We start from the raw sequence: 23117 nt of genomic DNA, 5'->3' as shown, positions 1-23117 counted from the left end.
TGGTGTGGGAGTGTATGCATATTTCTGCTGTTGGGCAGCAGCAGTGACTTTGTTTTGGTCTGCAGAGGTGATGCAAGTCTGCCAGCAGAAAGGAAGGTTCTGCTGTCGCATGAATTCTGTGTGAATGCGCTCATAGTTCTATCAGCAAACTTTACAGCACAGACTGCAAGGCTCCAGAAAATGCTTCATCTCTATTACCAAGTTTGGCTGGAAGAGCTATGTCAGCTCTGCTGGCAAAGCCTCTGGCATGGGTTGAGCTTTGCCAGCAGGAAGATGCTGTTGCCAGCAGAGTTGCCATCGTTCAGGAAAGCTCTAACTCTGAAAACAGAAAAGCCTTCTCGGCAGGCATGGCTGCATCTACATCAGAAGCTCAGCCTCTTTTGCCCTGTTGCCATAGTCAAAGCTGCACCAAGTCTTCATAGTTGTAGGCATATTAAATATATATATATATATATATATATTATCATATCCTAAGAATTAGAATGTGTTTCTTGGCATTTTTAGGACAATTGCTGTCTGTGCCAATATTTTAGGAAATGAACTGTTGATGCTCCCTGTCTGCGTGTACCTGCCATACTCGCGCTACTGTTTAACGTAGCTTAAGAGTGATCTTGTAGCTGTGATGGTCTAGAAAGCATGAGAGAGGCAAGGATTTCTTAGGGGTGATATGTTTTATTAAATCAACTGCGTAGTTGGGATAGACAAGCCTTTGAATGTAGGACACACATTCGAAACCTGGTGACCAGCAATTTCATAGAAAAATAATAGAAATTAGGGTTTGAAGAGACCTCGGGAGGCCAGTAAGGTGCTCCATCTGTGGAGAAATAACTCGCAACATACTGGCTCTGTGTTGCTATGTTAGTCAGCACCATAACTGAAAGAGCCCTGGGGGTCACGATCGACCGTAAAATGAACGTGAGCCACCAGTGTGATGCTATAGCCAGCAAAGCAAATAACCGATGCATCACAAACAAGACTAAAGATGTCATCCTCCTGCTCTACTCAGCATTGGTGAGGCCACAACTGGAATACTGCGTCCAGTTCTGGGTGTGTCAGTTCAAGAGGGATGTGGAGAATCTGGAAAGAGTCCAAAGGAGGGTTACACAAATAATTAGAGGCCTAGAAAATGGACCATATGAGGAGAGGCTGAGGGACATGGGACTGTTCAGCCTGGAGAAGAGAAGACTCAAAGGGGACTTGAAGGCAGCCTTTAAGTATATAAGGGGAGAACTTCAGGAGCTAGGAGAATATTTGTTCACCAAGGCACCCCAGGAGAAGACTAGGAATAATGGTCATAAACTGATAGAGGACTACTTCAGATTAGATATTAGGAAAAACGTCTTTACGGTTCATGTGTCTAGAGCGTGGAATAGACTCCCCCCAGAGGTGGTACAGTCACATTCCCTGGTGATCTTCAAAAGATGACTGGACATGCGCTTAGCTGGAGTCATCTGACCTCAGCAGTCTTTCCTGCCTTGAGCAGGGGGGCTGGACCTGATGATCTCTAAGGTCCCTTCCAGCCCCTAACTTCTATGACTCTAACCCCCTGCTCTAAGCTGGACCATCCCCAACTAGATCTTTCTTGCCAGGGCTTTGTTGAGACAGGCCTTAAAAACCTCCAAGGATGGAGATGCCACTACCTCTCTAGGTAACTTGTTTGAGAGCTTCACCACCCTTCTAGTAAGAAAGTTTTTCCCAGTATCTAATCTAAATCTCCTTTGCTGCAACTTGAGACCATTGCTGCTTGTTTTGTCATCTGTCATCACTGAAAACATGTTTCTCTGATATTTAGTTTAAAATCTTTGCATAAAAGATTGGTTGTTTGTTTGTTTTATTCATTGTCATTCATTGTATTGCTTTCTCAAATTGTAGGTAGCAGGTTCCTAAGACATTCTCTTCCTGTGTTGGGTAAAATGTTAATATTTTAATATATTTCTAATAACATACTTTGTTTTATAGAGACATGGAATCTGTTATTTAAAATGTATAAGCAGTTATATTTGGCATTGTCATGTCTAAGATCTAAAAAATATGGCCAATGTATTTAAAAACAAGACTACGTTCTTCAGTCAATATAAAATGTCAGCATAGCTTCTGGTTCAGACATGTCCATTTTACTTCTTTAAGCTGACCTGAAAAGTATCTAATTTTAAAACAGCTGGGAGGAAGGTTTTCTTTTTTTGTTTGGTATAGTACAGTTTGTGAAATTGTCTGCCTCAGTTAACTTCATCAGGGTTTTGCTGTTTTTAAACAGAAGCAGCCTGTCTGTACGCCAGGCACAAATAACCTTTTAAGCTATCTGTTTCCTAGACATTTTAGCTCCTACTTCTAAACATTATGTTAGCTGTGGTTGCCAGTAATGCCTTATGAAAGTAGACTGGACCATGGGATCCTCTAGTGTAGGGGTAGGCAATGTTCTTTGGCCGGCGTGCTGAAAAAACTACTATGTCTACTTTGGAAGGCGCCAGATTGCCGGCATGCCAGAAAAACAAAATGTGGGGGGAGGTAACATTGCAGGACATGCTGCATATTAGTATATTTAATAATCATAAATGTTGCCTTTGTGTACTTTTTTTGTTGCAGTAAGAGAGCAAGAGAGAAAAAAAGAGAAATAAGCGAAAGAGGAGAGAGGGAAAGAGAAAAAAGGAAGTGAGAGAGAGAAAGGAGAGCAGAGCGAGAACCAGGCACATATACGCAGAGAACCACACACGCAGGGAACCACACATGCACAAACACAGAGAACTAGAACAGACACATGCACACACACATCCAGCAAGACCGTTTCAGGCTGGACATAAGGAAGAATTTCTTTACTGTCCGAGCCCCCAAGGTCTGGAACAGTCTGCCAGCAGAGGTGGTTCAAGCACCTACATTGAACACCTTCAAGAGTAAATTGGATGCTTATCTTGCTGGGATCCTATGACCCCAGCTGACTTCCTGCCCTTTGGGCAGGGGGCTGGACTCGATGATCTCCCGAGGTCCCTTCCAGCCCTGATGTCTATGAAATCTATGAAACATCCAGAACAAGACACATGCGTGCATACACAGACGCACAGAACAAGAGGCCGACAAACATACAGAACCAGATGCATGGGTGCACAGACCAGGGCTACTGGGTCACAGGACAAAGTCCGACCCAATAATGCCCTGGGGCCTGCTGGAGCCCCTATGCTTCCCTGGGGACCCAGACCCCGAGCTGCAACACGGGCAGCCGAAGCCCCAGTCCAGAGTCTGCCCATCAGCCCAACCACCTACCCAGTCTACATAGCTAAGTCAACAAAAGTGGCAAGGGGCAGCACCAGCCTCATCCCAGTAGCGGGGCTGGGATAGTGCTGGGCTTGGAGCAGGTGGGAATCAAGCCGGCTCAGCTGCAATTCCTGCTACAAGCAGCCTGGCTGCAGCCAGGAGTCTGCAAACAGCTGCACATGTGCCTCAGAGCAGGTGCAGGCGGGGGGGGACACACACAACTCTGGGCCTCTCTCCTGCTGCTGACAGAGAGCTGCTGACTGGGCTCTGAGGTGCACGCACAGTCATTGCCAGCATGGAGCTGATGCCAGAGCTGTCGAGCCCAGCACAGCTATTTGCAGCCTGCCCACTTCTTGCTGCAGCTGCCCTGAGCTCAGGCTGGCTACAGACAGCTGCGCTGGGCTCTGCAGCCCCACCTCTGTGCAGGGAGCAGGGGAGAGATCATGGTTATGCTACCTCAGGCCCCTCCCATTGCTCGCTTCAAGGCACGGGTGCATGCACCAGTACAGAGCTGATGCTGGAGCCCGGCACAGCTGTTTGCAGCCTGCCTGCTGCACCCAGCCCCTGGCTCTGTGTACCTGCTGCCAACCACAGAGCCCAAGCTGCTTGCAGCAGGGCTTGCAGCTTCCCGGCCGCCGGCTGGGAGCAGCCCAGGCTCTGTGGTTGGCAGCAGCTACCAAGAGCCGGGGTTGGTGGTGGCGTGCCGAGCAAAATGGCCTCACGTTGCTGACTCCTGCTCTAGTCTTTGTGATGGTCTCTCATGGATAATGTCTCCTAATTTTACCCATATGTCAATGAGCGTAAAAACTGCATGTACAAGAGTGAAAGCTCTGCTATATGATGGAGAGGCATTATTCATGTACAACATTGTTGTATAATTCCTACAATGACACAAAAGGGTCCATCCTTTTTACAACTGGTAAAGGTTAGTGGTTTGGTACACTACCATGTAACCCCATCATCCCAAAAAGCCTCAGTAAGGAGTGTAGCATTTTTTTTTCCTGTGGCATTGTTGGTTCCTTATGTATAAAGTGGAACAATTCACCCACAGAGTAAATACATTTAAGAAAGATTTGGAAACAAAGTGAGGGTTTGTAGAATTGTCCAGGTTTGTCCATGCAGTTTTTATACCAATCTAACTACCAAATTGGTAGCTTTACTTACTTATATAAATATAGTTGTAGGCATGCTAAAGGACTGCTCCAGTACAAATTGGTTACTTATAAATTGCCCTGTAAACAACTTCCTAGTCATCTTCTTTCCCAAAATCTCCAAATATATTTAAAGGAAGATCAATTGTGAAGAAATGGAGAAGATTGTACTGGACCATGTAATAACTATTACAGCAGAATCATACATTAACTAGCTGGAAATGAGTTAGCAGAATGAATTAGCCTGTGCTTCCTGAGGTCATCTGTCCACTAAAACCACTGGGTTGAGGTTTTCTAAAATATCACATATGATACAAGATGAGAGAATCCTTTTTTTGTTGCCTCCTTTCCTCCCACTCTTTCCTTACTTGGGTTGTTGATCTTGCTATAGTTCAGGAAAACTCTGAGCACTTCTATTGATTATCAGGAGCAAAAAGTTGCAAGGGTGCATTAGTGTTGTTTTAGGTGGATGGGCAGTGGTTGGGAAGTAAATGGGTTCAGGAGCTCTGGGGACAGTGCTAATGGTTTTGCAGGCTTGAGAGGCAGACGATGCAAGATAAAGACGGCTGAACAGTAGGAAAAAGTATGTTCTTTGCACTATATTCAGGGGTAAACGTGACATGAACACTCTACTGGTGTTGGAAGCTGCTCTCCTTGCTTTGCTTTAAGGAGTGCTTCTGGCAAGTTCTGAGACATGCTGAGAGGCACACTGACCTGGACAATGTTACACTTTTTTAAAAAGCTATTTGTGTTAATATTGATGACTGCCATCATGAAGCAATGTGATCTACCTACTCTAGGCAGGAAATAAGTTGACATGATGTAAATGCTTTTGCTAGAGATCAAAATACAAAGAATATTTGAAATACACTTGTCTTCAAATTGCCTATGGGTTTAAGAACTAAAGCTTCAATGGGATGTATTCCAAGCTATTGGCTGAGTCAGATTTGGAACAGACTTTGGAATATTAAAATATCCATCACTGAACGAAGAAGATGGCAATTCAAAATTATTTTAAATATGTCTAGTTTTTCAAAGTGTTTTTTTTCATTAAAAAGTCATGTCTGTAAAGCCACCTGCTGCATGATGCTCCCTGTTCTTAATTACATCCATGTGTTGCTCTTTACTTGTCTTCAGAATCTCTCTCTCGAGCAAGGCATTTGCCTACTTATTTTACTCATGAAGGATGGTGGGTAGTTAGCACTGTAATGAAAACAATTTTACATTCTAACAATACCACATGGCATAAGAAAGAGGGCATATACTATAAACATCCTATACTATATTACTTCCATACAGGAAGCTGCAATGGTTTGGACACATCACGAGAAGGCCAGATGCCCTTGCCAACACTATAATGCAGGGCGCATTGGAGGGAAAGAGGAAAAGAGGTATACCACGAAGAGCTGGGGAACCACTACTAAGGACTGAACGGGGCTTCAGCTGACGGAGGGCACAAAGCTAGCCAATCACAGGGTGTAGTGGGAGAGCAGGGTTGTTACAGCTTCTAAGGTACCCCAGCAGTTGCAGTGGCCATAGAACTGACTTGACTTGACAGGACGGTTTTTTGTTTCTTTTTTGGTTGGAATCTACCACGAGAGAAAGGGCTGGGACAGTATCTCCCCACTGTCTCTCTGCCTAGTGCCTTTCCTGGACTGGACTAGGCATTGGATTAGGAAGCAGCATAGCGGCAGCAGGCCCTGAGAAGCTACTCAGTATATTTAGTAGTAAGTTACTTTTTAAGTGAGTGAACAAGCTACCTTCAGAAATTCCTCTGTGGAGGGATGGGGACACAGGGTGTGCATATGAGTGGTTGGAGCAAGTGCAAACTGGATACGCTCTGGTAACACAGACCTTTCAGGAGCTGTGGTGGGCAGTGGGGAACCTTGGTTGTACCTAGTGAGATAAATGAGGAAATCCTGTGTCTGACTGCATCCAAAGATTAGAAGTGTCACCTGCATTGTTTGCTCTGAATGAATGACTAGTACCCTGCTCTCATGTTTTAGTGGAAAGTACCAAACTCAGGTCCCTTGCTTGTTTAGTATTTTAGTGTTTCTCAGGGTTCTTCTGCAGGTTATATGTTATGCATGCCTCAGAAGAGTTGGGAATTTGAAAGACAAAATAAGTTTCCAAGGTATATTATAATAAAGGGTGGTTGGGGGGAACAGGAAATTCATAAGAATAGAAAATACCCACTGGGCCCTGATCAAATTGTAGGGAACCTTAAGCATTTATGATGCCCATCTTTCTTTAGTACTGCTACTTCTCTTGCTATTGTGAATCTACTTGATTCATTATGAGTTGGTTATAGTAAAATCTTACTACTATTAAGACACTTCAGATATCTATATGTGAGGGTTATAAAGGGTTTGATCCTTGCATATCTTCTGGCATGTGGTGGTAAAGTAATGCAGGGCAGTAAGAATACAAAGAAAACACACTTCTTTCTGGAAACGTATGTGTTCACTAGAAGAAGCCATTCTTGCTCTTCTGTTATCCCAGATTCAGAGTTGTTTTTGCTGTAGTTGTACCTAGAATCACTGGCTAAGAGCAAGGCCTCGTGCTTGCATATCATCTGCCAGACTGCACATACCGGAGAGCTGCTCTAACCAAAGCACCTGCAGCGTCATATGTATTCAGTGTCCAGTGCTTCAAAATGGTGGCGGGGGTGCTTCAACTAAAGCTCATTCGACATGCACTTATTAGCACACTCCAGCAGACTCGATTAATTGAGTCTGTTCCAATGTGTTTTAATTAGCATGTGTCAAAGCAGAGGTCCTATGTGTATAGGTGCCATAAGGCACTCAGAAAGTTGCGTGGCCAGGCTATGGAAGGTTTGGGAGCTGCATTCAGAGCACCAGTCCACCTCATTAACTGAAAGATCATCTTTCCTCTGCCATTTTTATTTGAACATCAGTGCTTGAGTTCTGTGTCAGCTTCTTGCAAGCTATTCTTTAGTTTACTGTTATGGCTAATCGAATGATCCCTTTTTTCCATATGGACATAGGGCTGCAGCCAGAATGTTCAGCTGGTAGGCAATCTAGTCTTATTTTCAACCTGCCTAGAAAACAGGCAATTGTTTTACCCTAATAATGTGCCTATATGGAGTCTGAAGCCCTTATACTGTCTCTGGACAGTAGTTTGTTTTGTGGAAATAGAAACCCTTTCACTTTGCCACCTCACCAAGGTGGGTAACAAGTCGGCTCATGGATTTATATATGTAATTTAAATAAAGTAGCTAGCATAAAAATTGCATGTTGACATGGAAGCCTCTCCATTCTCCTTTGAAGGAAATGAAATTTGGGTAGGTTCCAAGCACAAGTGTTAAGAAGCCGTGTTCTTCCCTTCTGAAATAAGAAACCAGGCAGCAATTTACAGTTTTGACTTTATCTAAATCGAGGTTAAGGGCACGGGGACAGGTTAGATCTAGGTGAGGTGCAGTGATGCACCCCCTCCCTTTGATTCCTCCTCTACCCAAACATTAAAACCAACTGCCTTGGAGGAGCAGTAGCATTTATATTCAGGCAGCCCTGAAGGAGTCAATTAATTCATGACTTGTCATAATTTACCTGGTCCCTGTTAATCTTTCTTCATTCCGTAGGTGCAAGACCATTGACAAGGAGAGATGGTCATTAAATGTTCCACTCTTCAACCCATCCTTTCTTCTACAATTTTGCGCTCTCTCAGCCATTCCTGGTTATTTCACAGCTCTACAGAATGTCTTTTGGTTGAAGCCAAACATTTTAACTCGGGAGTGGAAATATTAACTCCAGTGTAGAAATAACTGTGTGAAGTACTGGTGGCACTGTCAAGAAGCTCAAGAAGGCTAGACTTTGTTTCACAAATCTGAGTAAGACCTGTATATTTAACTATAATAACTACAGAACTAATATTTTTTTTACTATTTTTGCCTAGTTTGCTGTAGTTTTTAAACGTAATACATAATGTAACAAATTAGTGAACATAAAGTGATATTTGTTTTTTCTTTGATCTTAAGCTGAATAGTATAGTGGTAGGCCTGTAGCATATTGGTAAAGCTTCTAGTTTCTCTTTAACTGGATAAAAATGTGTGTTTTGTGGTGCATGGGATAATGTACCTCATAATCTGAACACACTTTTTCAAAATCCAAGATCCACCCATGTAAGGGGAGAATGTGTTTTTGAAAAATAGTTATGTGTATATTATACATATTTGAAAGCTTGATATTACTGTGAACATTATGAGCTAAGTTCCTGACTTCTGTGGTGTCGGGATAACATCACTACTTTGAATGATGTTACAGGTTGCCATTTAAAGAGTCAACAGTTGCCAAACAGTTACAACATAGGAAATCACTGGTCTGTTTCAGATAGCAGTCTAAAGCAGAAGTGATAAATGCTAACTTTTAAAACGGCTACCAGTGGAGTTATCTGCATATGCAATGCTATCTGTACCACTGGAGAAAAACTGGTTTTAGACTATTTGTTCCAGGGCACAAAGTTTTACATAGGACTGCATGGAGTAGCCACACATTGCACAGATATAAGCCTGTCTGCCAAACAGAGATAGCATATATTATCTGTAGTCTTGCCTCATGGTACTCTTAAGACTCCTGTTTGAATGCTAATTAAAAACATCTCCTATAAATCCTAATCCTTTGCATGAAGTGTCCAGACATGAAGGTGCCTATAGAAAGGCTTAGTGGAATAGGAAAGAACCATAAACAGGACACTACCTTGCCCTCCCCCCAAATCTGACTTCATTTGGAGTTAATAATCAAACTCCTGAGACAAAGCAGTGAGACATTAGAATTAACTTTCCTGCTCGGTATTGAGAAAATAAGAGAACAAGCATTCACCTAGATCTGCCCTGCTGTTTCTTACCTTCAGTAGCAAACTGAAGGATAAACCCATAGTTCTGAGACTTGCATGTGTACTTGTGCTGGCTTTGTGGAACCATTTGGAATGTGTCGAACTGCTGTTGCAGTGTTCTGCTGTGATGTATTGTCCACCATTGGTTTTAATTTTTACAGATCCTTCGAGGATATGCTTTTGTGGTATGTGTATAACATAAATGGATTGTATTTTGTAGATGATCATGGCAATTATGCTATTACATTGATTTTTTTTTTTTTTATCCAGGATACTTGAGTCAAATTCTATCCTCATGTTTATTCAGCAATTCTAATAAACACCAAGTTTTGCTGACCAGCTGCTTTGTCAAAAACATGTTGGCTTGGAAATATTATATTTTTTTCCCTTTTCTTTTGAATTATTTTCCTACCCATGGTAATTTTTTTAATTAAATACTTGCTGCAGTTTACAGGGCATATGAATTAATTTTGTGTTCGTATTTCTTAGTTCTATTATTTAAATATTCAGTTACAGCCAGTAAATATCTCTGGTTACTTGTTATGCAGTCTACATGATATTTGCATACAATTATTAGATTTCTGAGAGAGCTGGACATTTATATGAATTTAGTTTTAATCTTTTACACTAACTATTCTCACTGGGTAGCCTAAAAATTGTTTTATCCATATGCAGGTGTGAGGTACAAGTGTCATCTGCAAACTTGAATCAGTGAACAGGATGCAGATTTTCAATGTGTATTGATGCTTTTGGCAGTTCATAAAAATCTATAATTTTCCGTGTTTTTTATCATTTTATTTATCGTTATTTTATATTCATTTTGCCAGGCTAGAGAAACTGACTTTCTGTATATTATTATAAATGTATTAAAATGAAGAGGATTGATTTTGGAGCAAATAAAATAACACTAAACCATTTTAAAGTAAGTATGTTTGTGTAGCGCCACTGAATTCCATTTATTTCTATTTCCTGTTTGGAGCTCAGTGTTGCTTGCTTAAAGGTCAGGTAATCCAGTGCATTATGAACAAAAAATGAAATTCTATATTCCTGAGATATTACATAAATGTAAGATGAGACACTTGACTAAAGCCCCAATCCCTTGTAATAAGAGAATGCAACTTTAGGGACATATTTTATCACTTACCCACACTGAATAATACCTGACGCTGCAAGTAGAACTATTGGAAATCAATATGTTTCTGCGCAGCATGCTGCTCCTGTTCAGGGTTAGTGTGGAAGACAGAATAGAGTCTCTGGTGTTTCTCCACTCTTGGTACACCAGTGTAGAGCGGATGGGCTGTTGCTCATCTGGTCTATCGTCCTACAGCATCAGCCACCAATACCTGAATTTTGGTGACCCCTAGGATCCTGCTCCTGTGGCTTCTTGTGCCATGGTTGGTTTGTCTTGCTCAAGATTACAGAATCCCCAAATCACATCTCTCAAATTTATGCCCTTGCTAAGTTTTCTGTCTCTTGTAATTTTTCTTTCACAAAAAAAATGTTTCTGTTGTAGTGGGGTTCATGTGTCAATCAGGTTTATCAGAGACTGAATGCTCTTGTCCTCAGAGCTTTGCAAGGGGTCAGGGACACCTTTCAGGAGGTAATATTTTGATGGCTAGGATTCTCCTAGTTTTACTGATGATTCTTCTGAAGGCATTCATGAAGCATCAGAATCTCTTTAACTTGCCTTCTGCTAACAGTTCAGGCTCTGTACCATGTTATCTTGGATAAAATTACAGAATATGTGCTTTCTTGAAGTGAGCAATTTGTTGCCCAGGCATTTGCTTGGTCTGCATGTGTGGTAAGCTGTCCATAATAGCTAGTTCTCTCTGTCGCTGGCAGCCTTTATGGCTGTTGCAGCTTCTGTGTATATTACTACCCCTGTCCACATCTTGCCATTTATATTTTCTCTTTGTTGTTATTTTCTGTCTTGGTTCTCAAACCCTTGCAAAAATAGTTAAGGAGGATTTGGATGATTTCAGATTCCTTGAGGAAGATGCCAACCATATACAGCTAGTAAGTGGAATAAAGCATTCCACTTTAGCACTGTTTACTATACAGAGAAGCATCTAAAAAAATCATAGCTATTTTATATATAGAAAAGACTGACTCATTTAATGGTTGCTTGGTCAACTCGACAACTGTCATTCACCTGCTGATAGCCTATGGCTACAGAACACTGTGGTGTTGGCTTTCTGTACACTCAGAATCCCAAAGCTTTGACCCAGGTGTTGGAAAGGGTGCTGGTTGTTGTCTGTCAGAAAGAACATGAACTGTCCATCCTAGACTGGTGTGGGGAGAATGAGTACACAAAGTAGCAGGTAAGTTAATTGTCTTTTTTTTTTTTTTTTGCTCTTCACACTTATTACAACGTCAATTTATTTTAAAATGAATTTGAGTTCAGGCTTGTATGCTAGTCCCAGGTCACATAAAGAGATACAAATTAGGCTTTTCGTGGGTTTATTGAAGAAGAATGAAAAAATCATCTTTTGTCAACACTCAACAGTAATAGTGACTGCTATACAATTGTTCCACACCTGCTGAATGCTGTGGGGACAAAACCTTGTCTGCCTATGTCCTTAAATCAACAGAGCTACAACCAATGACCCCATTACCCATAGTGCATTAATGAATGTGTAGATGTGCCCACTGTGACTTTCTTCTGCTTGCATGCAAAAGAAAATTATTAGGGTATAGAACTACAACATTACAAAACCAAAGGTGTTTGAAAACAAGCAGCTGCCAAACCAGCTTTAACTTCAAGTTTTGTGTCTTTGTTCTTTATTTATAACGTGAGAAATGTTGGCCATAATTTTGTCCTAATAGTTTAGACTTCATCATGAAAGGATTAAAAAAAAGTCAAATATGAAGAGGCAAGGGATCATAGAAATAGTGATGGTCTAACTGCCAGTGTCTGTCCTCTTACGTCTACCATGAACAGAAATAGCTGTTTTTAATAAAAAGATGATAATTTAATTCCAAGAACGATATATGTAGAACACACACAAAAGCTTTTGCAGTTTGTGACTGTTGAGGTTCCTTCCTGGGATTGTTGGTGTGTGTTTGTTTGGTTTTTTGTTTGTTTGTTTTTAAGAATTAATTCCTTGGGGGGTCAGTTCTAGTCCTCGGAACACTTTATAACACTCAGTAATAGTCTCGAATTTCTGTGCATAACACACTTCAGTTTTCCTTGCTAGTAATGTGTATTTATTTGACATGCTGAAAATTATTATAGGCACTAGTAATAGCCTGAATTTGATTTTTTGTTTTGTTTTTTTTTCCAGTTCTATGGTTTAATCCTGCAGGCTGCTTCCTATTCTTCCTGTTGGAGCTGGAGCAAAATGCTTGTTAACTGTACAACTTGGAAAGCAAATATTTGCAAGTTGGATTTAAAGCAAGGCCTTTTTTATTTTTCCTTTACTGTGTGCATAATTGTGGTCACACATTTTCTGCGTGAACAGCTCAATATTTATAGCTGCACTTGGAATGTGTGGACAGAAAAGAAATGTGAAGTAGGTGAAATTCTCTGTCTGGTGTAAATCAGGAGGTCATACCAAGTGGTTTTGGCCTTAATTATGAATATGTTATGGAAGAAATATAAGGAGGGACCTATGTAGACTTGCTTTTTAGAAACGTATTGTCAGTGTATGGAGTCAGGCATGGTAAACAGAACTTTGTAGCAGCAGGCTGGACGTTTGTTGCTGTGTTCGCTATAAGCAAGTGCAAAAACCCCCTAGTCCTGTAGACCAGATCTATGTGGGATTTTTGTTTGTTCATTTGTTTTGCTTTGCTTTTTTTTAGAATTTGGGGCTGAAGAACCTCACAGGAAAATCATTTGAATATAGAACTGGAAGAGACTTCCTTGAGCATAAAGACTAGTCACTCTCTTGCTGTTACAGGCAGCTATTATATCACTTTTGTAAATGGATCATACTTTTTCCCTTATGTTTAGTTAGGGTTTGTGATTTTGTTCCCAGTATTCCTATTTCATAGATTTCATAGACATCAGGGCTGGAAGGGACCTCGGGAGATCATCGAGTCCAGCCCCCTGCCCAAAGGACAAGAAGTCAGCTAGGGTCATAGGATCCCAGCAAGATAAGCATCCAATTTACTCTTGAAGGTGTTCAATGCAGGTGCTTGAACCACCTCCGCTGGCAGACTGTTCCAGACCCTGGGGGCTCGGACAGTAAAGAAATTCTTCCTTATGTCCAGCCTGAAACAGTCTTGCAGGAGTTTCTGACCGTTCGACCTAGTCATCCCTTGGGGCGCTCTGGTGAACAGACATTCCCCCAGATCCTGGTGGTCACCCCTGATAAACTTATAGGTAGCCATCAGATCACCCTTGAGCCTATGCTTTTCCAGGCTAAAGAGTCCCATGGCTCTCAGCCTGTCATCGTAAGATCTGTTTTCCTGACCTCTGATCATGCGCGTGGCTCTCCTCTGGACTCTCTCAAGCTTCTCCACATCCTTTTTGAATTGTGGAGCCCAAAACTGGACGCAGTACTCCAGCTGCGGCCTCACCAAGTACAAGGGGAGAATGACGTCTCGGGATTTGCTCGAGAAGCACCTATGGATGCAAGCCAGTGTTTTGGTCGCTTTACTAGCCGCAGCATCGCATTGCAGGCTCATGTTCATCTTGTGGTCAGTGATGACCCCCAAGTCTCTTTCTTCTGTAGTGCTATCCAACGTAGCACTGCCGAGCCTATAAGGATGCTGCAGGTTTTTCCTACCAAGGTGGAGAACCTTGCATTTTTTGGTGTTAAACACCATCAGGTTCTCATCCGCCCATTTGCTGAGCTTGTCCAGGTCAGCCTGGATCACCCGCCTATCTTCTGGCGTGGATGCTTTGCCACAAAGTTTGGTGTCATCGGCGAACTTGGCCAGTCCACTCCTGACTCCAATGTCCACATCATTAATGAAGATGTTGAACAGTTTGGGTCTCAGGACAGAGCCTTGAGGGACCCCACTGGTCACAGGGCACCACAATGAGTGACTGGCATCAATTACAACCCTCTGGGTCCAGCCACGGAGCCATTTTCCCAGCCAGCGGATTGTGGTGGAGCCAAGGCCACAACTGGGCAGTTTGGCCAAGAGGTGATCATGGGATACCAGATCAAAAGCTTTTTTGAAGTCAGGATATATGACATCAATCTCCTCTCCCTCGTCAAGGTGATAGGTCACCTGGTCGTAGAAGGAAATGAGATTGGTCAAACAAGACCTACCCACAACAAACCCATGCTGGCTGTCCCTTAGGATGTTAGCCTGGGCCAGCCCATCAAGGATGGCCTCCTTAATAAACTTTTCTAAGATCTTCCCCAGGATAGAAGTCAGGCTAATGGGCCTATAGTTAGCTGGATCCACTCTCCTCCCTTTCTTGAAGATCGGCACCACATGGCCTTCTTCCAGTCTTCAGGCACTACACCAGAGCGCCAGGAGTTTTCAAAGGTCTGTGCCAGGGGCTGGGCTATGATGCTTACCAGCTCCTTGAGTACCCTGGGGTGCAGATTGTCAGGGCCGGCTGACTTGAAGGTATCCAGCTTCTCAAGGTGTTCCTTCACGAGGTCAGCATTTATGGAGGGTAGGGGATCCCCATCACCCGGATCTCCCTGTCCCATAGCAGGCCTGGGCATCCCGTGTGACTGATGAAAGACTGACGCAAAGTACCTATTTAATAGGTTGGCTTTTTCCTGGGCGTCAGTTGTCAGTTGCCCCATCTGGTTTAGCAGGGGTCCAACGTTGCCCTTGCTTTTCCTCCGGCTCCCCACATATCTGAAAAAGGACTTTTTGTTGTCCTTGATGCTTGAAGCTAGTTGGAGTTCAGTTGCAGCCTTGGCTTTCCTGGTTTGCTCCCTGCAGGACCGGACCAGTGCAGAATAATCCTCCTTGGAGGTGAATCCCGTCCTCCATCCTTTGTAGGCTTTCCTTTTTAGCTGTAGGAGGTCCGCTAGGTCCCTGGAGAGCCAGGAGGGCTGCTGTGCCTTCTTGCTGCCTTTCCTCCATGTTGGAATAGATTTAGCTTGTGCATTGAGGATCGCTTCCTTGAGAAGCAACCACTCTTCTTGAACTCCCTTCTCCCTGGGGTCATGGTCCCTAAGGGCCTGACTGACAAGCCTCTTGAGCTTGTCAAAGTCGGCTTTTCTGAAGTCAAGGACTTCTGTGTTGCTGACTGACTTGCCAGCTTTACGGCGGATGGTGAAGGTGATCAGCTCGTGGTCGCTGTCACCCAGCTTCCCATTGATCACTAGGTCGCTGATTAGGTCGTCCCCTGTAGCCAGTACCAGGTCGAGCATCGCTTTGCCTCTCGTTGGCCCATAGACTTCTTGAGTCAGGAAGAGGTCATCCACGCACGAGAGAAAGCTTTGCGCACGAGAGAAAGCAGTATTGAAGGGCTGTTCCACGTCACTCCTCTAAGTGTTTAAAAACAGTCCTCTAGTTTCTATAAAAAAAATGCTTTCTTTACAATAGCAACTAACCTAGGAAATTAGGATCCACAAGTACTTGCCTGTAACCGATGGAGTTAACATGTTAGTTTAAAATTACCAAGTTGTTATCAGGCATAAACCCTTTTTAAGAGAGGTCACCAGATTTAAAATGTTATAATTCCTTTCATCCAAAAGATCTTTACAAAGTTAAGACTATATATACATACCGGTCACTTCCACCGACATACAGCAGTCTTCAAATGGTACAGAGCTACACTACATAGCTGTTGAGATAAATATCAATTGGATCCTGCTTTTAATGTTTTCTAAGTAAATCTTAAGCCACAGAAATATGATTGTTCAGGTCATTGCAGTGTTTGCTTGATAGTGTAGATTTGACTTAAAAAACCCCCAACCCTACCGGGACGCATGCCAAATATGGCTCTTGCTCAGTCCTATTTCTTTAACATCCCACTCACCACTTCTTCTTTTGTGTAGCATCTGATTTATAATACAAAGGTTTTGTAACAAGATTCTTGCTAGAGAACTTGTTTCTCATGTATCATCCTTACAACATCTAGTTTGATGCAAGAGTTTCAGACAATACAGCCAAGTCGCTACTTCCTTCATATGCTAATTCCAGTTCCGGTGCATGTAGCTGACAGGTACCAACATTTACATTGCTGCAGTTGCAGCACTTAGTCCACGCCTCCACCTACATTTGGTACGTTTTTGTTTCTCCTATTTATTGTGCAATATATATTATTTACTTTCTATTGAAAGTGATGCAATTGCATATCTGAACATTTGGCACTTCAGTCCACAAGTGGATGCATTAGCTATTTCTGTTGTTCATGATTTTACAGCTGGCATCACCTAAAACACTTTCCATAAGAATTCACATTTGGTCCCTGTTGTGTGATTCAGGTCTTCTATAATCTCTTGAGTATCAATGTAGGGGTAATATATTATTTTTTAACTTTATCCACCCCGCCCCCTTCTTTTTTCCTGTCTAGCTGAAGAATTGTAGAGGAATTTGTTCAGCTGCAAGCTTTTTCAGTGACATAACTCTAGTTTGCAGAGTTAATTCCATTCAAGGATGAATAGGATGTGTTAGACTAACTGCTGCAATTAACTACTTTATATGATAGATTGCATTGGTATTTCATAATATATACATATTTTAAAAATCAGTTGGACTCTTAACTTCTAGTAACAAAGCATTGCAGGATGGCACTAAAGGTCGCTAACTGAAAAGCTTTTAATTCTATATGTCTCAAAAAAGAAGCATCTTAAATCACTGGGTTTTTGGTTGTAGCCATGTTAGTCTAAGGACATAGGCAGGAAAGGTTTTTTGAGTAGATGTGATAGCTTTTATTAGACCAACTGAGTAGTTGGAAAAAAGTTCTTAGCAAGCTTCCAGGTGCAATCACCCTTTTTTTCAGGCACAGGGAGTCTCTGCTGGTTTGAGACTCCAAGGAATTAGAGAAGGATGTGGCAGGATGTGTCAGTGAGATGGAAATAGGTAGAAATTAGAAAGACAAAGGTAAAGCAGGGAAGGGAGAGGGGCGGGAAAAGGCCCATGGGGAGACACTTCAGTGATAGTAATACAAGGTAAAAAAGAGGTTGTCTGTGAAAAAAGGAAATAGCTGAAAATTAGGAAGACAAAGTAGTGATGGGCAGGGGAGAAAAGGAAGGGGAAAAGAAGAATGTAAGAGGTCAGGTCTGGCAGGTACCTGGTGAATCAGATGTCAGGCAGGTTTTATTGTGTCATAAATCCAGTGTCTATTATAGGGTTACCATATTTCCAGTACCAAAAAAGACAAGATTGTAGGTGGAGGGGGGAGCAGAGAGGGGAGGGGTTATGCCTGCGCTCTGCCCCTGCCCCCCCCAACCCTCCCAGTGCCTGCCCTGCACTCCTGACCCACAGCCCCCTGCCCTCCCAGCTCTGCTGGTGCCCACCCAGCACTCTTACCCTGCAGCCCTCTGCCCCCCAGCCCTGCTGATGCCCCTCACTCCTAGCCCGCAGCCCCCTGCCCCACCAGCACTGCCGGTGCCCCGCAGCTCCTCCCCCACAGTTCTGCTGTCCCTGCAGTGCCTGTGTGTGCGTGTGCACACACGCACACAGTCTCTCTCTGTAACCTGGGAGCAGTTTGCTGGGCCCATGCACAGACCATGTAGCCCCTGACAGCCAGCCCCAAGCAGCCAGCCTGGGAAAGGAGAGGTAAAGTAAAAACTTGGACATTTGTTACCATTTCAACCCCCCCTCCTCCCCGACATGAGGACAGGGGGTCAAAAAATAGGATGTGTCTGGGAAAACCCAGACATATGGTAACCCTTATACTGAGTCCATGATTTTTTGTATCCAGTAAATTTATGAAGTGAAGTTCATAGGCTCATCTACAAAAGGTGTTTTGTAAGTTCCCTCTGAGGATTTCCTAAGTTTCCTACGTCATGCATTTAATAAATATTGTTTCTCCTTTTTTTAGTTTTAAAAACTATCAGCTTTGTTTTTCATCAGGCTCCTCTTCAAGTGGCTGATCTAGAATTTTGCTTAGCTTTGGCACACCTCCCATTTCAACAGTGTCAAGAGACATTTCTTAAAAGCCTTCTCAAAACTTCACATCCTGTGATTTCTTAATTTTCCTTGCCTTGCTTCCAGAACATTTTTTTTATTGTTTATCAAAAAGAAATTTGTCAGTGGCAGATCTAAAATGGTCTGATCAAAGTCTGTTGTCAGAGCTTGTTGTCAGAGCTATATGTGTTCCCAGAAATGGAATCCTCACTGGTGGCAGATGTAAAAGAAATCCAGCAGCCTTAAAATTAACAGAATCAGTCCATCCAGTATCATCCACCTAATTTGCATAATGTTTACATTAATGGTACTGAAGGAGATAATTTCATGATGCACTGTCCTGCGAATCTGAAGAAATTACTATATTGGTCAGGATTGCTAAGCAGTTTTATTTTTTATGGGTTTTAATATCTATTTTCATAAATATTACTTGCTTCCATTTGTCTTGAAATTCTTCTGTGTATTCTGCCAAAACTGGTCTGGTATTTCAGTATGGGAATATGTTAATTTTTTTTATCCTTCTATTTCTCCTGGAAAGGAAGGGAAAAATGGGGAAGATGGTTCTGCTGGGGGAACATTGTATGACTTACTCTTAAGTTATTAAAAGTTTTAATGTTTTTACAGTTGGCCCTGGTAGAAGTGGATTCGGGCCATTCTGTGTATTGCAGAGTTGTCTGACTGGTGGCTTACAGGCTGCATACATTGAATTGCAGCCCCTGGAGTCCTGCTATCCCCCACCCCCATTGCTCCGGCTGCAACAGCCGTCAGACTCTCTGGGCTCCCTTGCCCTCCTCCAGCAGCTGCTTTCTGTCCCGGTCCCAGAGGGTAGAGCAGCATGGAGAGCTGAGAGTAATCCTCAAGTGGGGGGGTAGGCATGTAGTGCAGCAGTGTGGCACGTGCATAATGCGCAGGAGGGGGTTGTAGCCATGCAGTGATGCAGTGCCATGGGGCTAGGGCATGCATTGTAGTGGTGAGGGAGGGGTTGCAGCCACATAGTGCAGCAGTGGGAGGAGGGTCACAGGCACGCAGTGCAAGCGTGGGAGGGTTCATGGTGTCTGCAGTGTAGAGAAGCTGTGCCTAACCTTGGTGGAGGCCACAGCTCCCAGCTGCTTGGAAGCTGGACAGCCCTGTTGTAATGTATTAACACAGGCCTTTCTCTCAAGATTCTGATGTAACTGATGCTTGCTGTGTGTAGGGTTAAGTGATTGTCACCTGAATCAGCATTTGAGGCTGAGCTGACAATCTCTCTTAAACCTGGGACTTTGAACAGAAAGGCAAAACTAGTGGTGAGTGGAATGCAGTGAAATGAATGATTCAGTTCAGGTCAGTCAACTGGCAGGCTGCATGCACCCCTCCCCACCCCCAGGATTAAATTGTGATCCCACCCCCAGACTCCCAGCCAGCCACAGCTCCATTCTTCCTCCTCCTCTTTGCCCCTCCACCCCCCATCCCACATTGCTTCTGCTGCTGTAGCAGCTGGGGGCTCCAGTCTCTTCTCTCCAGCTTCTACTTCCTGTCCTGTCTGTGCCCCAGGGGGTGGGGCAGTGCTGAGGGGGCCTGTGCTTTTGGGTATCTGAGTGGTATGGTGGAGTGGGGGGGGCAGAGGCTGGTGGCTTAGATCACTGCACTGGACACTCAGGCACCCCAACTTGTCCTCCTTCTATGTTATACCCTGTTAGGAGCTGAGTAGGGAGAATTTAGAAGTTTTCTGTTTGTTTTTCAGAGAACATAATATCTAAAAACATTATTGCCATCAGGCCACCTTCTGAATGTTATCACTATGATGCATAAAATTGAGCAAGAGAAAAGAATATATAAAAAATCCTGTATTGTGAGAATTGGTGCAACCACTTTTAGGAGTGACATCCCCAGAAAACTTGTATCTAGTGTGGTGAATTTTTCCATGAATTCAGTCTCTAAAATGTCTTTATCAAATACGAGTTCTTGATATCTACAGAGCTTCATCCATCATGCTATGAAACCAGTGAGTCTGCAGATAACTTAGATATGGAACAAATAACTCTCTTTTACTACTGAGTATTTAAGAGAATATTTTGGGCATTTTTCTTATTTTTTTTGATTTGCATGGACTGCAAAACTAGACTTTGGGGTATCTAACCCTTGTCGTAAGGGGCTTATATATAAGAAATATTATTCTTCCTTTCCTTCTCCCTTTTCCAGCATACATACATTCTGTGCAAATGATTCCTTTAGTTAGGCTTTTTTGTCACTTTCCCTTTATCTCAGGTTGAAGCTGTTGCCAACGGCAGAATTCCATAGGAAATGAACTACTGGTCTGATCTGATATGGCAGGTTTTATTTTCCATTCTTGCCCACATGTTTTTTAAAAATGCATCTGTTCAGAGAGAACCTATTTTCGTATTAAAACCAAGCCACTGTGACATGCTACTGATATACAGTTCATAGAAAATGAATTTTTATAAATGTTATAAATCCATTAATGTCTAAAAGAGTAGGGAAAGCCCTAGGGAATGTCAGTGTTGGAAGTAATCAGGTGAATAACTTTAATTATATACAGTAGAAACAAAATAGTAAAATGCAGTATAGTGAGAACCCAGCAAAAGATAATGTAATTTATAGGATTATTACTTCAAGTTCAACCTATATACATAGTTCAGCAGTCCTGGAACTGTGAAGTAATATTTGCTGCTACTGTAAAAGAAACGACCAGAAGGCACATTCTAGTGGTTCTACATCATTTCCTGATTTTGATGTCTCCAGTAAAAGCAGTGACTGAGTTCTGGGATCTATCAGGTGGACTGTACCTATCTGGCTTAAGATAGCTCTACATGTCTGTGACTAAAAACTCGAGCAAGCGTCAGTGAGTTGAGCCAGTTTTCTTCATGCTTATTTCCTGTTGAAGGGCACTGGACTCTGCCTTGTAGTAGACCTATAAGGAGTTTATAGATGTGCTCCAGGTGGCAGGGGAGGCGCTTTAATTACTGAGCCGCGCTAATTAAAAGCACCAAAGTGTCATGTGTATAAGCATCCCCATGCAGAAAACTGGCGGTGGGGCACTTTAAACTAAAGCTCGTTTGAGAAGCTTTAGTTCAAAATGCCCCATCACCAGTTTTCAGCGCGGGTGCGCTGATGCACGTGATGCTGGAGACTGCTGGAGTATGTTAATTTCCACACCCCAGCAGACTCGATTAATCGAGTCTGCTCCAACATGCTGGATGTAAAGCATGTTGGAGCATCCTTGCTGCATGTATATAGAAGTCCCTAGTTAGCAACCTTAAGTCATCTCAAACTATCCTTCAAATGGAAATACAGTTCTCATTCACTAGAGTAGACCACTTCCATTACTTTGAATTGCTTTCCCTTGTACTACTTTACATTCACTTTCTCATGCAACAGACTTATGAACAGCATACTTCTTGTCAGGTAAAAGGGATACATACTTTAGGATGATGAACAGGGATCTGGGTTTTCCATTTCCCATGGAAAACCGAGAAAAATGTGGATTTCTCAGAAAAATGTGATTTTTCTCATTTTAATGGAGAAATGCACTGATTTTCCACTTTTGTAAAGAGCTTTCTGCAGGCTGGCAGAGTTCCAGCCTGTAGAGGAAGGGGGTAGTGGAAGGAAGGCGGTCAGGCAGGGGGAGCAGCTCCCACAGGTGAGGGAGGGGGAGGGAATTGAGGTCCCCATAAGTAGGAAGGGCGGGGAAGCAGTTGGGCAGGGCTGGGGCCGGGATGCAGCTGCTGCCCCAGCTAGGCAGTGCATGCGGATTGGGGCTCAGAGCCAGAATGCTTGGCTGCAGGGCCCAGTTAGAGTGGGACGGGGTTGCGGCCAACTCATCCAGGTGGCGGGGCTCTCTGCCAGTGTGTGCACTCCTTGGGGGCCAGGAGGGACCTGTGCCCATTTCCCCGCCCTCCCCCCCATAAGATCTGTGTGCAGGATGAGTGCAGGCTGCCTACTGTGGGCTTGGGCTCCCCACCCTCCTGCCCTCCCCCAGGGCCTCCACAGCTCAGTGGGTGGGACCCAGCATAGTTGAGTAGAGCGTGCCTGGGTGGGGAAGCTCTTTGCTGCTGCAAGCCCTGCATTGCCCTGGCAAGGCATCCCCTGCCCATCCCGGCAGCAGCGGGTGCAGTGGTGTGGGATTGTGCCCCTTCTTGCTGCAGGGCAGGCAGAGGACACATGGCTAGGGTAGCACAGAACTCACAGTATCAAGGAGCTTCCCCGCTGTGACCTGTTGTACCATATTCTGCCTGCTGGGCTGCAGAGCCCTCAGTGGAGGGCAGCAGGGCATGAAGTCTGAACCCACAGCAGGCAGCCTGCACCCACCTCTGCCCTGTGTACAGATCTGAGGGACATGGGTCCCCCCTACCCCACCAGCAGTGTGTGCATCAGCAGGAAGCTAGCCCCCTCCTTGCCCAAGCCCGCAGTGGGCAGCTATGGCTGTGTTGCCCACAGGGGCAGGGGGGAGCTGGGCTCTGCACTATGCTATGCTGCAGCAGCCAGCCCTCACGTGCTGCTGCAGCAGGCATGGAGCTGTGGACCCAGGTCCCTGGCCCCATAGCCCTGGCAGTTAGGGGGGTCCCTTCCGGTAGGGTTGGGGGGGGAAGGGGCTGTGGGTAGGGGGCAAGGGGCACCAGCAGGGGTAGGGGTGGCCTGGGGGGGGGGGGGGAAGTAAGGGTCAGCAGCAGGGCTGTGGGCTGTGGCTTGGAAGTGAGGGGCCTGGACCTGCGTTCTGTGAGCTAAGGGGGCAGGGGGAGCTCTGATTTTTTCATGTTAAAAACCCCAAAATCAAATACCAAAATTTATAGGTACTTAGAATTTATTTTATTATAGTGATTGAGGCACTGGTAGGCTTCCAAATTGCTTTAAAATTGTAAATATGTCAATAAA

General features: G+C 43.7%; 1 protein-coding gene and 1 long non-coding RNA gene across 3 annotated transcripts in view; both read left to right on the top strand.

Annotated features, from left to right (window-relative positions):
* FAM171A1 (family with sequence similarity 171 member A1) overlaps positions 1–23117 on the top strand; it is a 120738-nt gene that overhangs the window by 5168 nt on the left and 92453 nt on the right. The gene's annotated exons all lie outside the window — the stretch shown is intronic.
* LOC149864933 (uncharacterized) overlaps positions 8010–23117 on the top strand; it is a 41594-nt gene continuing 26486 nt past the window's right edge. The window contains exons 1-3 of the long non-coding RNA XR_016442413.1: positions 8010–8247; positions 9410–9433; positions 10076–10170. This is a non-coding gene — a long non-coding RNA (uncharacterized LOC149864933). The remainder of the gene's footprint in view (positions 8248–9409; positions 9434–10075; positions 10171–23117) is intronic.

Source organism: Crocodylus siamensis, chromosome 5 (assembly GCF_052110815.1).
Source record: "Crocodylus siamensis isolate JL-2025a chromosome 5, ASM5211081v1, whole genome shotgun sequence".
Taxonomy (NCBI): domain Eukaryota; kingdom Metazoa; phylum Chordata; order Crocodylia; family Crocodylidae; genus Crocodylus; species Crocodylus siamensis.
This window is presented reverse-complemented; position numbering and strand designations above follow the sequence as displayed.